General features: G+C 41.3%; 2 pseudogenes across 2 annotated transcripts; both read left to right on the forward strand.

Moving 5' to 3' along the window:
* Window positions 1-4,128, forward strand: LOC117262487 (uncharacterized; annotated as a pseudogene). The gene is made up of 8 exons (XR_013491626.1): window positions 1-1,709; window positions 2,353-2,537; window positions 2,635-2,732; window positions 2,818-2,978; window positions 3,068-3,260; window positions 3,588-3,735; window positions 3,819-3,894; window positions 3,974-4,128. The product of XR_013491626.1 is annotated as an uncharacterized LOC117262487 (transcript).
* Window positions 4,129-11,529: 7,401 nt separating this feature from the next.
* Window positions 11,530-14,171, forward strand: LOC117261892 (zona pellucida sperm-binding protein 4-like; annotated as a pseudogene). Its single transcript, XR_013491627.1, has 8 exons — window positions 11,530-12,201; window positions 12,294-12,478; window positions 12,581-12,678; window positions 12,764-12,924; window positions 13,014-13,206; window positions 13,497-13,644; window positions 13,728-13,803; window positions 13,883-14,171. The product of XR_013491627.1 is annotated as a zona pellucida sperm-binding protein 4-like (transcript).
* Window positions 14,172-15,383: the final 1,212 nt, after the last annotated feature.

The following is a 15,383-nucleotide window of genomic DNA, read 5'->3' on the forward strand; positions in this document are numbered from 1 at the left end:
ACTGCTAGGGTGCTTAGTTGGGACACAGGTAGGAGCTCAGGACTCAGTATGGTCTGCATCATCATTGACAAAGGGCGCTCCACCTCCTCAGGCACCACAGGTTCGTCAACCTCCAGCACCACAGAGGGTTTATGAACCAAGACCACAAGTTTCGCCACCACAGCCGCAATATTCTCAAGCTCCAAAGGTCCAACCTCCTCCACCACCACAGAAGGCTTATGAACCAAGACCACAGGTGTCGCCACCACAACCTCAGGTTTATGATCCAAGACCACAGGTTTCGCCACCACAGCCTCAGGTTTATGAACCAAGACCACAGGTTTCGCCACCGCAGCCTCAATATTCTCAAGTTCCAAAGGTCCAACGTCCTCCGCCACCACAGAAGGCTTATGAACCAAGACCACAGGTGTCACCACCACGGCCTCAGGATTATGAACCAAGACCACAGGTTTCGCCACCACAGCCTCAATACTCTCAAGTTCCAAAGGTCCAACCTCCTCCGCCCCCACAGAAGATTTATGAACCAAGACCACAGGTTTCACCACCACAGCCTCAATACTCTCAAGTTCCAAAGGTCCAACCTCCTCCGCCACCACCGAAGGTTTATGAACCAAGACCACAGGTGTCGCCACCACGGCCTCAGGTTTATGAACCAAGACCACAGGTTTCGCCAACACAGCCTCAATACTCTCAAGTTCCAAAGGTCCAACCTCCTCCGCCACCACAGAAGGTTTATGAACCAAGACCACAGGTTTCGCCACCACGGCCTCAGGTTTATGAACCAAGACCACAGGTTTCGCCACCACAGCCGCAATACTCTCAAGTTCCAAAGGTCCAACCTCCTCCGCCCCCACAGAAGGTTTATGAACCAAGACCACAGGTTTCGCCACCACGGCCTCAGGTTTATGAACCAAGACCACAGGTTTCGCCACCACGGCCTCAGGTTTACGAACCAAGACCACAGGTTTCGCCACCACAGCCGCAATATTCTCAAGCTCCAAAGGTCCAACCTCCTCCATCACCACCAAAGGTTTATGAACCAAGACCACAGGTTTTGCCACCACGGCCTCAGGTTTATGTCCCAAGACCACAGGTTTTGCCATCACAGCCTCAATATTCTCAAGGGCCAAAGCATTTTCCATATCCACGAGCATTTACTGATTTTCAGTCTCCCCAAGAACCACAGGCCCCTCAACCATATGAACCATACCAACCGGAGCAACCACATCAACCATATCAACCATATCAACCGGAGCAACCACATCAACCATACCAACCAAATAAACCGGAGCAACCACATCAGCCATACCAACCAACTAAACCGCAGCAACCACATCAACCATACCAACCAACTAAACCGCAGCAACCACATCAACCATACCAACCAACTAAACCGCAGCAACCACATCAGCCATACCAACCAAATAAACCGGAGCAACCACATCAACCATACCAACCAACTAAACCACAGCAACCACATCAGCCATACCAACCAACTAAACCGCAGCAATCACATCAACCGTATCAACCACAACAACCGCATCAACCGACATCACCACAGGCACCTTCCAAACACCAGCCTTCTTTCCAGAGTTGTGAGGTGGCAGAGAACCAGAAAGTCCCATGTGGTGGTCCTGATATCACTGCTGCTACATGTGAAGCGATTAGCTGCTGCTTTGATGGCCGACAGTGCTACTTTGGAAAAGCAGGTGGGTTTTCGACAAGGCTCTGACTCCAAAAAGCATAAGACTTGCATATTTGGTTGCAATGAGTAATTACTGCATTGTGTCAGCAATGGATGACTTTCCTTAGCTAGGAAATGATCCAGATAGAATACTATTTTGGTGCGTTGTTCTTGCTTAGTGTTTGCTGTTTTGTTTGATTTTTCTTCGAAAATACGATTCAGTGATCGGGTTAAGCTTATATAACCTTTCCCCACTTAGGCCTACAACATGTCTGATGATGTGCACATAATATTACAGTCACTTTAATAATAAGACCAAGATGTCACCTGATTTGACATCCTTTGGCATAGACCATCAAAGTCCCCTAAGGATGAATCTTCATGACTTTGGTGATCCCCTTACTTTGCCTCTAGTGACACCATCAAAGTCAAGATTTAATTACTAGTACTTACCTTGTTACTAATTACCAGATGTTTACATGCTTAACAAAGATGATCATGTCAAAATTGTCATTATCAGCATCTTAGTCTGCTAACATTAGCATTTAGCTTAGCTGTACCCGAAATAAACCCCAAAATAGTTTTCCAAACATCTGTGGACTCTTAAATTCTCTTTGATCTGCATTTCAAACCATTCAGCTTATAAACACCTGTTTTTGTTCCACCAGTGACTGTCCAGTGCACCAAGGATGCCCAGTTCATCGTGGTAGTAGCAAGAGATGCCACTCTGCCCAACATTGACCTCGAATCAATCTCACTCTTGGGACAGGGCCAGGGCTGCACAAATGTTGACTCGAACTCAGCATTTGCCATCTACCAGTTTCCTGTCACAGCCTGTGGCTCCGTTGTTATGGTAAGACTTTCATTTTCTCTACTTTTCAACCAACAAAGACAGCATTAAAACATTGTTGTTGTTCCCACAATTCCAATATGCTTTGTTTTTTTTATAGGAAGAGCCTGGTGTTATAATCTATGAGAACAGGATGGTTTCCTCATTTGAAGTGGGAGTTGGACTTCTTGGAGTCATTACCAGAGACAGCTACTTTGAGTAGGTCATCCTTGCTTAAAAGATGTTTGTGCAGTCAAAATAAAAGATCTGACTGAGCAACATAACACCAGTTTTCTCTTTACAGATTGCTCTTCCAGTGTAGGTACACTGGCACTTCTGTTGAAACTGTGGTCGTAGAAGTATTGCCATTAGATAATCCTCCTCTGCCAGTTGCTGCTCTGGGACCCATAAGAGTACATATGAGGTTGGCGAACGGACAATGCAATACAAAGGGTTGCAATGAAGGTAAGTGTATATCAGCCTTGCAGCACTGCTGTGTTTGTCAATAATTTTCTACAACTGGCTGTCTCACTAACTAATCTCTGTTCTTGCAGTGGAAGTGGCCTATAGCTCTTTCTACACGGATGCAGACTATCCTGTGACCAAAGTACTGAGGGACCCTGTGTATGTGGAGGTGCAACTCCTTGAAAAGACAGATCCCAACCTTGTCCTGACTCTTGGTCGTTGTTGGACAACCACAAGCTCCAACCCTCACAGTCTGCCACAGTGGGACATTCTGACAGACGGGTAACTACGACACCAACTTACATGTTTTACATTGCGGTCAGTTTGTCTGTTTGTTGTGAAGACTGATTATAATCTGATGAAGCTTACATAGTTAGCCAATGATAATAAAAACCTGTCAATTTTGACATTCTAGAGTTGAAAAATAATCTGCTTCTAAATTTCTGTACTGTAATTATTTTTGGGCCAACACGTGCCAAAACAAAGTATTGCAGGCAAGCTAATATCAGCAGATGTTGATGTATTACCAGGTTGAAATGACAGATACTGACTTCCTTACTCAATTTAATTTCAGTGTCATTGCCTCAATATCATATTCTTTTCCCCCAGGTGTCCATACAGGGATGATCGCTACTTGTCCTCACTGGTTCCAGTCGGTCTCTCCTCTGGTCTGGACTTCCCCAGTCACTACAGGCGTTTCATTTTCAAGATGTTTACCTTTGTAGACACCAATTCAATGGAACCCATGAAGGAACAGGTAATAAATATATCTGTTGATGATAAACAACAAAGCAACCAAATATTGTTGTTTTGCTCTGCTAACCGTGTTTTCTTGTTCAGGTGTACATCCACTGCAGCACAGCTGTGTGCACTGCTGCTGCAGGTCACTCCTGTGAACCATCGTGCTACAGAAGAAGTAAGAGATTAATTTATAAACTGCAGAATTCAGAGCAATATGCACATAAATCTAACCATCTTTGTATGTCTGTCTGCAGAGAGAGATGTCAAGGATGTGGACTGGAGGAGGGCTGAGCCGCAGGTTGTGGTTTCTTCCGGACCAGTGATCATGAGTTCCCCTCAGCAGTAAACAGCACCGTGTCCAGCTCAAGAATTTGGCCATGAACATTTAGTGAAAGATTTGAAGCATTAACATGGTTCACTTATTATTGATGTGAAATGAAAATGACAATGTTCATAACTGTAATGTTTGTAAAACATTTTGAAATAGACTCGAGTTAAAAGTGTGGTGCAGGAAGATCCCCAAATGACTGTAGTCGAGTATATATTTAATAAAACTGACTATGACTGACTTGAAAAGCTTACCAGTTATTGGGCAATACAATTCCCCTGATAAATCCCTTTTAAAGCTTATTAAGTTCAATTTTTTAAACTATGTCAGCGTGATGTCGATTTCACCGGTGATTTCTGAGGTTTTAATTAGTGGTGAAGTTGTATTGGATGGCATTATATTAAAATGTTTCACATAGTTAATCAACTCATGTCTGAAACAGTTCAACAATAAAAAAATAATAATAATTTGAAATGTATTTATAGCTTCACAAAGCATATCCTGATGGGCCAGTATCTATAGTATTGGATTGGACTGCATGAGAGTATATCATTGGTAAATTCAGGTTATTCCAAGTTGCAAGAAAATGTTTGAAAACACTGCCTTAAAGTGGATAGTACGCATTTATCTAAACTCACAGGAGGTACAACAGATGGGTTGAAACTCTGAAATCAGTGGCATTCTAATAGACATGGACTGTTGGTGTCAATAATAACACCAATGATGTTTCCAAAATAATAAATAGATGGAAGGAAATCACTTTTTGAAGAAATGTTTACTGAAAAAGAGTCATAAGTGCTCTATTGGACCTAACTGTTCTGATATTCACTGATATTTTATCACACTTAATTTAAGCAGACTTTGAAGTTGAGATTCTTTACAGTTAATGTTGAACTGCGAGGACAGCCAGGAAATGACTTTGCAGAAGGGCCACTTGTGCAAAATAATAGGAGGCCGGGGGCCAGTTAATAAAAAAAATATATATATATTTATCAGATAAAATGAATGAACAAGGCAAATGCAGTAGCAGCAGCCCCACACAGGTCAGGTGAACGTAGGGCCGCTTCTAGTTTCTAAGGACGAGAGTCTTAGCCTGGGTCTCTGTCAGAGGGTCCAGGGGATCCTCCCCTAGCAGTTTTTTTGTTTGTCTATAAAAGAAGCCCTCTGTAAGGGACTTAAAATGATTCAAGATCTGTATATACAAGACGCAGACACTATGATGTCTTTTGAAGAGCTGAGATCTAATTTTAACCTTAATAACAAACATTTCTTTAAGTATTTTCAGCTTAGAAATTTTGTTAAAGTAAATCAAAATAATCTGCTTACCAGGACTTTATATTCACTTCTGGAAAAAAGTATGATAAAGGACAAGTTGAGGAAAGGTATCATATCAGAACTTTACAATCTGTTGTCATCTTGCTAACCTGAAAACTCACAGTCTAAATTAAAAGCCTGGAAGGAAAACTTGCAACTTGAAATTTCAGAGGAAGATTGGGAAGCAGCTTGCACTGGTGCTCATATCAAATCTATAAATACACGTCATAAATTAATACAATATAAATGGTTAATGCAGACTTATTTGGCACCAGTGGACTTAAACTGGTTTGACCCAAATATACCAGATATATGCACAAAATGTACAGAAAACAGAGGGACTGTGTTCCATTGTATTTGGCAATGTACAAAGGTTAACATGTTCTGGGAAGAGGTAAGAGTTGTGATAGAGGAGGTAATTTCAAAACAAATTTTACTGGATCCTAAACTTTTTCTCTTGGGCTTATATCCAAAGAAACATAATTACAGTATGTTTTTTGTTGTTTTTTTTAATAATGCAGCAGGCCTTTATGTTTGCAAACATTGTATGAATGAAAATAGGCTGTGTCTTAAAATGTTCACAAATAAATAAAAATATTGTGGCAAAAAAGCTCTCTTTTGATGCTTTTTATGCACTCTGGCACCTTATTTACATTTAAAGTACAAAAAAATTCCCCATTGTTAATATATGTATTTTCATTGTGAATTAGAAATGGTTGGCGGGCCACCTGGCACCCTATCTGGCCCACAGGCCATAGGTTGAGTCTCACTGCTGTACACTGAGGATACTGTGTCCTCTTACTCTTAGAGGTCTGGGCTATCAAATATAATCTCTACTAAGAAAGGCCCATAGTGTTTCAGCCAGTCAAATAGTTGGAGTGGGTATTACAGAGAGGAATTTAGTTAATGTCTGTTGTGTAATGTTGTGTCAGGGAAACACAGCATTATTTACTGTATATCAAATGAAAATCATTTGAATGACGTTTAAAATCAACATAAGCCATACAAAAATTAATAGAAATAAAGATTAGATTTTACAAATTAGATTAATGGATACATTGAATCAAATACAAATTGAATAGACCAGAAATACAGTAATGGAGCAATACTATGTTACAAGTTGCCCATAATGCAACAAAGAGATTTAGGTGCATAGAGAAACTCTAGTCAGTCAAAGGCATAAGAGAGACAGTTTTCTCTGAACAGTAAGACAAAAATGGCACAACATGGCTAAGTAGTTTGTAGTTTTGGTAACCTTTTGAAGTTTCGTTTTTAAGTTTGGGGGAGACCGGGGGCAATTGTAACTTTTTTTTGAGTCATTACTCATAAACCTCTTGGAATATTTGGAAAAAATTGACCAATCCAAAATACTACCCACATAGTTACTGTTGCTAAGACAGACAAACTTTACATAAAGAAACATGGCAGTGCTGGTTCTGCTTAGCCAGGTGTTGCCGTGTTTATTCAATAGTTTCTCGATGTTAGGCAATATAAAGCTTCAAGAAGCCGACAACAGGACCACGGTGCTGACCTTGTGTTAGTCTCTCTTTACCGTAGAAAGTTATTGGTTACTTCAGGTGAGCACATAGCCTTACAGATGATATAAACAAAGGAATGTTAGCCTTGATCTTTCCTGGCTAATGATAATTCATGTCATCGTAAAAATATGCCAGCAGCCAACTTACCTGTCCTTTTCCAAATCTCTTTAACGTTACTACAGAACTAAGGAGGAAGCGAACCTGGCTGATGTTGTTGATTTGATGTTGGGCTAACTCCTCCAAATGTATCTGTATGTAAGCAAGTTATTTAGTTAGCATTTTGCTCACATTTGCTAACTTAAGATGTGACAACAATATAATGTGTCTGTGAGGATTGTGACATTCCCCAAGCCACATCTGTTAACCATCCTAATAACTCCTTGGGATCAGGTGGAGAGATCCACTTCCTGTCAGGAGAAATCCAGGAAAAGGAAGTATTTAAGTGTGGGAGTGGCCTATTGGAATCCATTTTGTTTGAGGCCATGCGGCAAGGTGAGTGTGCTTGCTGATCCTGTAAGTCCAGTTAGCTCCTTTAACTTTAGCTTATATTGTAGTTATGCTATGTAGTGTGTGAAATAGAGTATGGTGAATGTGACAGGAAAGCTAGTATCAGCATTGCTTCTGCCTGGAGCTCGCATGTATGGAGCCTGGGTTTGGTTGAAGATGGCAGTGCTGTTTGGGCTGAGAAAGCCATGTGTAAGTAAGGAGGAAATCCAGGAAGAGGAAGGTTATTTAAGTGTGGGAGTGGCCTATTTGAATCCATTTTGTTTGAGACCATGCTGCAAAGTGAGTGTGTTTGCTGATCCTGTGAGTTCATTTATCTCCTTTAACTTTAGCTTACATTGTAGTTATGCTATGTAGCGTGTGAAATAGAGTATGGTGAATGTGCTAGTAAAGGTAGTATCAGCATTGCTTCTGCCTGGAGCTCGCATGTACGGAGCCTGGGTTTGGTTGAAGGTGGCAGTGCTGTTTGGGCTGAGATCACTGTCCAGCCTCCTGGAGGTGTCATTGTTGTGAGGGCTCGTCTTGGGGAGGTAGACTGTACAGCCTAACCCGGCGGGGGAGTGTGATAGCCTAACAAGGCTTCCTTCCCTGGGTCTACCTCCTCTGTGGTAGTATAGGTAAGGTAAAGGAGGTTGTTCGGTTAGTGTGGGGAGCAGTGAGACCTGGCATTAGGGGAGTGTCTCTGGGATGCCAGAGATCACTGTCTAGCCTCCTGGAGGTGTCGTGGGACCAACTAGACAAAACACCGGTGAAAGGAGGTTCCCACCCGATGACCCCAAAGACATGTTAGTTATCACTGCTCACTGGTCTGTATAGTTAAGCCTTGCCATATAAAGCTTATCGTAGGGCTTAGGAGGTTATTCACTGAGTGCTGATCCTTTTTTTTTTTTTTTTTTTTTTTTTTTTTAAGAGCACAAACTTCTTGTGTTTATTTGAATTGAATTAAAATCTGGTTCATCACAAAGACAAGTCTAAATAGCATATGGTTATAGTAAAAACAATTGAATTTCCATTGATGTATTAATTCCATTTTAATTAAAACAGTATAATTTATCATATTGACCCATGACAGTTCTCCAAAGACATTGGCCAGCACTAACTAGTGAGTTGTTTTGGCCTGTTTAAGACATGGAGGAAGATCATGTGAGCGGAAATTCATAACACTGTCAGAATGTACTGTACGGTTATCAAAAGCACCGTGCTCTCAGAGTGGCACTCTAGGCACTTTGTCTGTGGAGACAGAGCAGCAGCTCATCGAGCAGAGTGAATGTGTGAACAACTTAACCATTCGTCAATTCATACAAAAATATAAAGCTCCATTTCTTTGTCCAACAGGGCTCTTAGTTTAGTGTAGAGCATCACTGAATGAATTTATGAACGCACCATGTCAGGTCACTCACTCTCCGGACCGCGAGTGCTACTTGAATAAAGTAAACACTGACCAACTGGACCAGACTCTTCGACCCGTATGCTTTCATTCAGTGGATGGATGATTTGACAGGATTGCTGTAGGACGACAAAGAAGGACGACACTTGACTAGCTTCTTCCAGTTTGTTTTGCTATGGAAACCACGCTAATGTCCCAAAAAGTTAGCATTAGGGAGCAATCCAGTATTCCTATTAGTACTTCCCAGTTTCTGATTAGGTGGGCATGATAACCCTTCATACACATTATACATCCCTACAACATATTTTTTCCCTAATCTGATATGAAGCTTGCGCTGCACATGCGAGCATTTTTGATGATCACGTCCATCAAGTCCTTTCTTATCACACCATAGTTGTCTTTGTTTTTGTTGACGGCCAATGGCGGCTGATAGAATTTGAGTTTTGAGCCATGACTCCTTCTATTCTGGCTCCCAATAACACAACAAGATGACATTTTAAGACTCCTATAGCCTACAGCCCTGTGGTGGCAAGTCGTGTTTCAACAAACTGACGTCACTGTGACTGTTTCCTTGGTTGTCTGCATTTTTTTTTTTTACAAACAGCAAGACTTCCTTGGTTTTTTGTTCAACGTTACTGTGACTTCGACCCTAAAAGGGTCTATAATTATACAAATATAAAACTAAACGTTGACGTGTATGAGACATCAGTTTGTCCACTGGCAGGCAGAGATCACAGAGTATGTGCAGCGTCTCATGCATTATTTAATTCTGATTACTGCAATTTCAGATGTAGCCATGAAGCTGGCATTTAATGCGTTAGCCAGCTTTGTTAGCAACTGCTTATCTGGCAGAATACTACCAAAGCACAACCAAGATTCAGAAACAAAAATGGTGTCATCTTTTTCCCTGCCATATCAAAACCAAAAACACAAGAACAAAAGTGTAGAGAGTTTTTATTTACTTATTTATTTATTTATTTATTTATATAGTTTAAAAGATTACAGAGACAGTGCACATTACTAAACATTTCTGTAAATGTGCCAGCCAACTTAACTAATTTTCAACTGTAGTCCCTGCGCATGTGTGATGGCAACTACAAAAAATAAATAGATAAATAAAACACATACAGTCTACATTTAAACAGGACACTTCATAAGAGTGCATAAAATATGCAAAAAAGTGCAAAAAAAAGTGCTTAAATATAAAAACAATGCACACTTCAGCTTTTGAAAAGTTACAGAGTATTGTCACACACTTAATTTTCTTTTAGCCATGACAGTAGGTTATTAATGACATGTATCACAGTCTCTTCTAAGTGTTTGTGGACTGTTCCATGTGGGAGCTGCTCTCATTGAGAAAGCTGGATTGAACAGTATGTTTGCTTTCTCCATCCAACCTATAGTAGTAACCATGCGTCATTTGCAAAGCCAAGGAAGACATTATTTACTGGCACATTGTTTTGTGGGGTTAATTTAGTAATGCAGCCCAATTCTCAGACTGGCTTGTGGCACTCCTCAACATTGTGTCAGGTTGAAACTAAAACTCCACTTATGTGGATAATAGCAAACATATAAAGTGCAGAATATATATATATATATGTATGTGTGTGTGTGTGTGTGTGTGTGTGTGTGTGTGTTTGTGCACATTAGGTTTTGGCAAAATAATTTTGTTCCAACATAAAATGTATGTGGTTGTTAAAAACAAAACAAAACATGCACTTAGAACGGACACAAATATCCTTCCATAAATGAGTACCACACAGTGAGGTGTGCAGACGATAAACAATAAAAAAAAAAAACGGGGGTATTGATATCACTAAAATAGCATGGCTCTAGATTGAAGCTGTATTTCACATTCATTCAGTAAATCAACTTAACTGCAAGTATTTGAACATCACACCATTTTATTTAACCAATGCCGTTGTACAGTTGGCAGTTATTAAAAGACCTGCCTTTTTCATCTGTTACCTCCCTAGCTATAATAATTTTGTAATACTGTACAGAGTCATATCGAAAAGTCTTTCTAGACTTTCACAGATGTCACGCAGTGGATATAAAGCTCTCTGTTCAGGAAACTGCAACATGGTGATGTTTAAAAAGTGCAAGTGAATATATTCATAATAGGCTACGCAGCAGCATACAGGCAGACCTAGGCTGGCTTGTAGCACATATTATGACAAATTTTGCCTCTGACCCAGAGAAAAGATCAATATGTTCGCCATTGTGCACTAGCAAAATAAACATTTGGTGACAAATAAAGTTTGAGGCCATAAAGACCTATGAAAGAGGTTTTTGTGACCCAAATGTTGGACTTGTCAATAAATACCTGAATGTCAAACTGTCAACCACCTCAGTCTCCTGATCTGATAGGACACGTGTCGCACACGTACAACTGATCTTGTGAAGTTGCCAAAAGGCTCATTTAAGTGGCTGTTGAAATGATAGGACGCTGTGATTGGTGGTTGTTTGGCCTGAGAGGTGGGGCTTATGAAACATCAAGCCCAGTCACATATAAATGTGGCAGCACACATAAGTTGTACACTTGGGGACAGTCCAGGTCAAACTGCTGTGAAACCATGGCAAAGCGCTGCAGGGTCACCTCTTTGGTGGCACTAGCACTGCTAGGATGCTTAGTTGGGACTGAAGTGAAAGCTCAGGGCTCAGCGTGGTCTGCACCATCGATGAAAAAGGGCGCTCCACCTCCTCCACCACAGGTTCTTCCGCGCCCTCAAGTGCCACAGGTCCAGCCTCCACCACCACCGCAGAAGGCTCCTCCGTATCCTCAAGTGCCACAGGTCCAACCACCACCACCACTACAGAAGGCTCCTCCATATCCACAAGTCCCACAGGTCATGCCACCACGAAAGGTTAATGTATATCAACAAGGACCAAAAGTCCAACCACCTCCAGCACCAAACATTCCTCAATATCAACCACCGGTCGCCCAACCAGCTCCACAGCCAAAGTATCCTCAATATCAACCGCCAGTCGCCCAACAAGCTGCACCACCAAAATATCCTCATTATCAGCCGCCAGTTGCCCAACCAGCTGCACCACCAAAATATCCTCATTATCAGCCGCCAGTCGCCCAACCAGCTCCACCGCCAAAGTATCCTCAATATCAACCGCCAGTCGCCCAACCAGCTGCACCACCAAAATATCCTAAATATCCTCAAGCATTCCATGATCAGGAGCCGCAGGACCCTCCACCGCAGCAACCACAGCGACCACAGGTCTATGCAGTGTCACAGACACAGTCCGCTTCAAGTGTTGGAAATCAGCCTCCTGTTCAGAGTTGCGAGGTGCAAACAAATGTGAGAATCTCGTGTGGAGCTTCTGATATCTCTGCTGCTGGATGTGAAGACATAAGTTGCTGCTTTGATGGCCGACAGTGCTACTTTGGAAAGGCAGGTGAGTTTCTGAAAAGACTGGAGGATGCAAAAAAGGTATTTTACATCTTTATGTACTTTTTAATCTATCAATGTCTGTTTCTGTTCCAACAGTGACTGTCCAGTGCACCAAGGATGCCCAGTTCATCGTGGTAGTAGCCAGAAATGCCACTCTGCCCAACATTGACCTCGAATCAATCTCACTGTTGGGACAGGGTCAAGGCTGCACACATGTTGACTCGAACTCAGAGTTCGCCATCTACCAGTTTCCTGTCACAGCCTGTGGCTCCATTGTTATGGCAAGACTTTCATTTTCTTTACTTTTCAACCAATAAAGACAACTTAAAATAGGACCTATGCATGTTTTTACCCCACAATTCCAATATGCTTTGTTTTTATAGGAAGAGCCTGGTGTTATAATCTATGAGAACAGGATGGTTTCCTCATTTGAAGTGGGAGTTGGACTTCTTGGAGTCATTACCAGAGACAGCTACTTTGAGTAGGTCATCCTTGCTTAAAAGATGTTTGTGCAGTCAAAATAAAAGATCTGACTGAGCAACATAACACCAGTTTTCTCTTTACAGATTGCTCTTCCAGTGTAGGTACACTGGCACTTCTGTTGAAACTGTGGTCGTAGAAGTATTGCCATTAGATAATCCTCCTCTGCCAGTTGCTGCTCTGGGACCCATAAGAGTACATATGAGGTTGGCGAACGGACAATGCAATACAAAGGGTTGCAATGAAGGTAAGTGTATATCAGCCTTGCAGCACTGCTGTGTTTGTCAATAATTTTCTACAACTGGCTGTCTCACTAACTAATCTCTGTTTTTGCAGTGGAAGTGGCCTATAGCTCTTTCTACACGGATGCAGACTATCCTGTGACCAAAGTACTGAGGGACCCTGTGTATGTGGAGGTGCAACTCCTTGAAAAGACAGATCCCAACCTTGTCCTGACTCTTGGTCGTTGTTGGACAACCACAAGCTCCAACCCTCACAGTCTGCCACAGTGGGACATTCTGACAGACGGGTAACTACGACACCAACTTACATGTTTTACATAATCTTATGAAGCTTACATAGTTTTGCCAATGATAATAAAAACCTGTCAATTTTGACATTCTAGAGTTGAAAAATAATCTGCTTCTAAATTTCTGTACTCTAATTATTTTTGGGCCAACACATGCCAAAACAAAGTATTGCAGGCAAGCTAATATCAGCAGATGTTGATGTATTACCAGGTTGAAATGACAGATACTGACTTCCTTACTCAATTTAATTTCAGTGTCATTGCCTCAATATCATATTCTTTTCCCCCAGGTGTCCATACAGGGATGATCGCTACTTGTCCTCACTGGTTCCAGTCGGTCTCTCCTCTGGTCTGGACTTCCCCAGTCACTACAGGCGTTTCATTTTCAAGATGTTTACCTTTGTAGACACCAATTCAATGGAACCCATGAAGGAACAGGTAATAAATATATCTGTTGATGATAAACAACAAAGCAACCAAATATTGTTGTTTTGCTCTGCTAACCGTGTTTTCTTGTTCAGGTGTACATCCACTGTAGCACAGCTGTGTGCACTGCTGCTGCAGGTCACTCCTGTGAACCATCATGCTACAGAAGAAGTAAGAGATGAATTTATAAACTGCAGAATTCAGAGCAATATGCACATAAATCTAACCATCTTTGTATGTCTGTCTGCAGAGAGAGATGTCAAGGATGTGGACCAGAAGAAGGCTGAGCCGCAGGTTGTGGTTTCTTCCGGACCAGTGATCATGAGTTCCCCTCAGCAGTAAACAGCACCGTGTCCAGCTCAAGAATTTGGCCATGAACATTTAGTGAAAGATCTGGAACATTAATATGATTCACTTATTAGTCATATATTGTAATGTATGCAAAAGACTTAAGAGTCAAAAGTGTGGTGCAGGATGAATGAAATGGATCCTCAAAGTATTGTAGTCACATTCGTATTAAAAAAAAATATTGGCTTTGATGAGTTGTAAATATTTTCTGATTATTTTTGTGCATGATTTACTTTTTAAAAAAATAAATTGGCAGTAATATTTATGGTTCATCTAAAATAAAACATAATACAATTAACTTTTCTGTAAATAATTTACTGTAAATAATAAATAGTGACTATTCGATTCTTCCTAATTGTCTTGATTTGATCTCAGAATAAATGTAAAGCCAGTAGCATAAAATTCATGTAATTTTACCAGTACTATATCTGTGTCACCTTGATCAGCCCAAACATTAAAACCACTGACAGATGACGTAAATAACACTGATCCTCTTGTTACAATGCAATGTTCTGCTGGGAAACCTTGGATACTGACAGTCATTTGGATGCCAACTGTCACACACCACCTACCGAAACACGTTGCAGACTAACTAAAACCCCTCGTGGCAACAGCACTCCCTGATGCCAGTGGATGCAGGACAATGCGCCCTGTCATACCGCAAAAGCTGCTCAGGAATGACCCGGGGAACGTGACAAAGAGCTCAAGGTGTCGACCTGGCCTGCAAATTTCCAAGATCCCAATCTGATTGAGCATCTGTTGGACATGGCGGTACCCCAGAGTTTCCATGTCTGACCCAAGGTTTACTAGCAGGACATTGCATTGTGATGAGATGATGAATGTTATTTAGCTGTCCTGTGGTTTTAATGATTCGGCTGATTGGTGTAAAGTCCTATTGAATGAGAACATTTTAGAATAAATCTTTAATACTACTACTACTACTACTACTACTACTAATAATAATAATAATGGCATTTAAGGTCGCTTTACATCACATAAAATTTGTAATATATCATACAAAAAGCAACAAAGCACCAGCAAAAAAATTGAATTAAATCAACTGTATAACTTGTAATAGGTAACAGAGAGCAGTGAGTTAAAATGGGCATTAAAATAAGATGCTGTTGTTGCAGTTAAAGTGAGTAAGCCATTTAAAAAAGACAGTTTTGAATTTTGTAATGGAGCCCAGTATACGGACATGAGGCTGAAGTGAGTCCAAGAGTTAGGGTGCAGCATAAGAGAAGGCCCTGGCACCCACTATGCTGAGGCTGATGGCTGGTAGTGCCAGTAGACCTGCTGATGGAGGCCACAGGAAGGGGGAAGGGGTGTACTTCTGAGAGAGGTCTGAGATAAGCGGGGGAAAGATCTTTTCAGAGGTTGTAAAACAGCTATATATGCTTATT

The sequence above is a fragment of the Epinephelus lanceolatus genome, chromosome 5, assembly GCF_041903045.1.
Source record: "Epinephelus lanceolatus isolate andai-2023 chromosome 5, ASM4190304v1, whole genome shotgun sequence".
NCBI lineage: Eukaryota > Metazoa > Chordata > Actinopteri > Perciformes > Serranidae > Epinephelus > Epinephelus lanceolatus.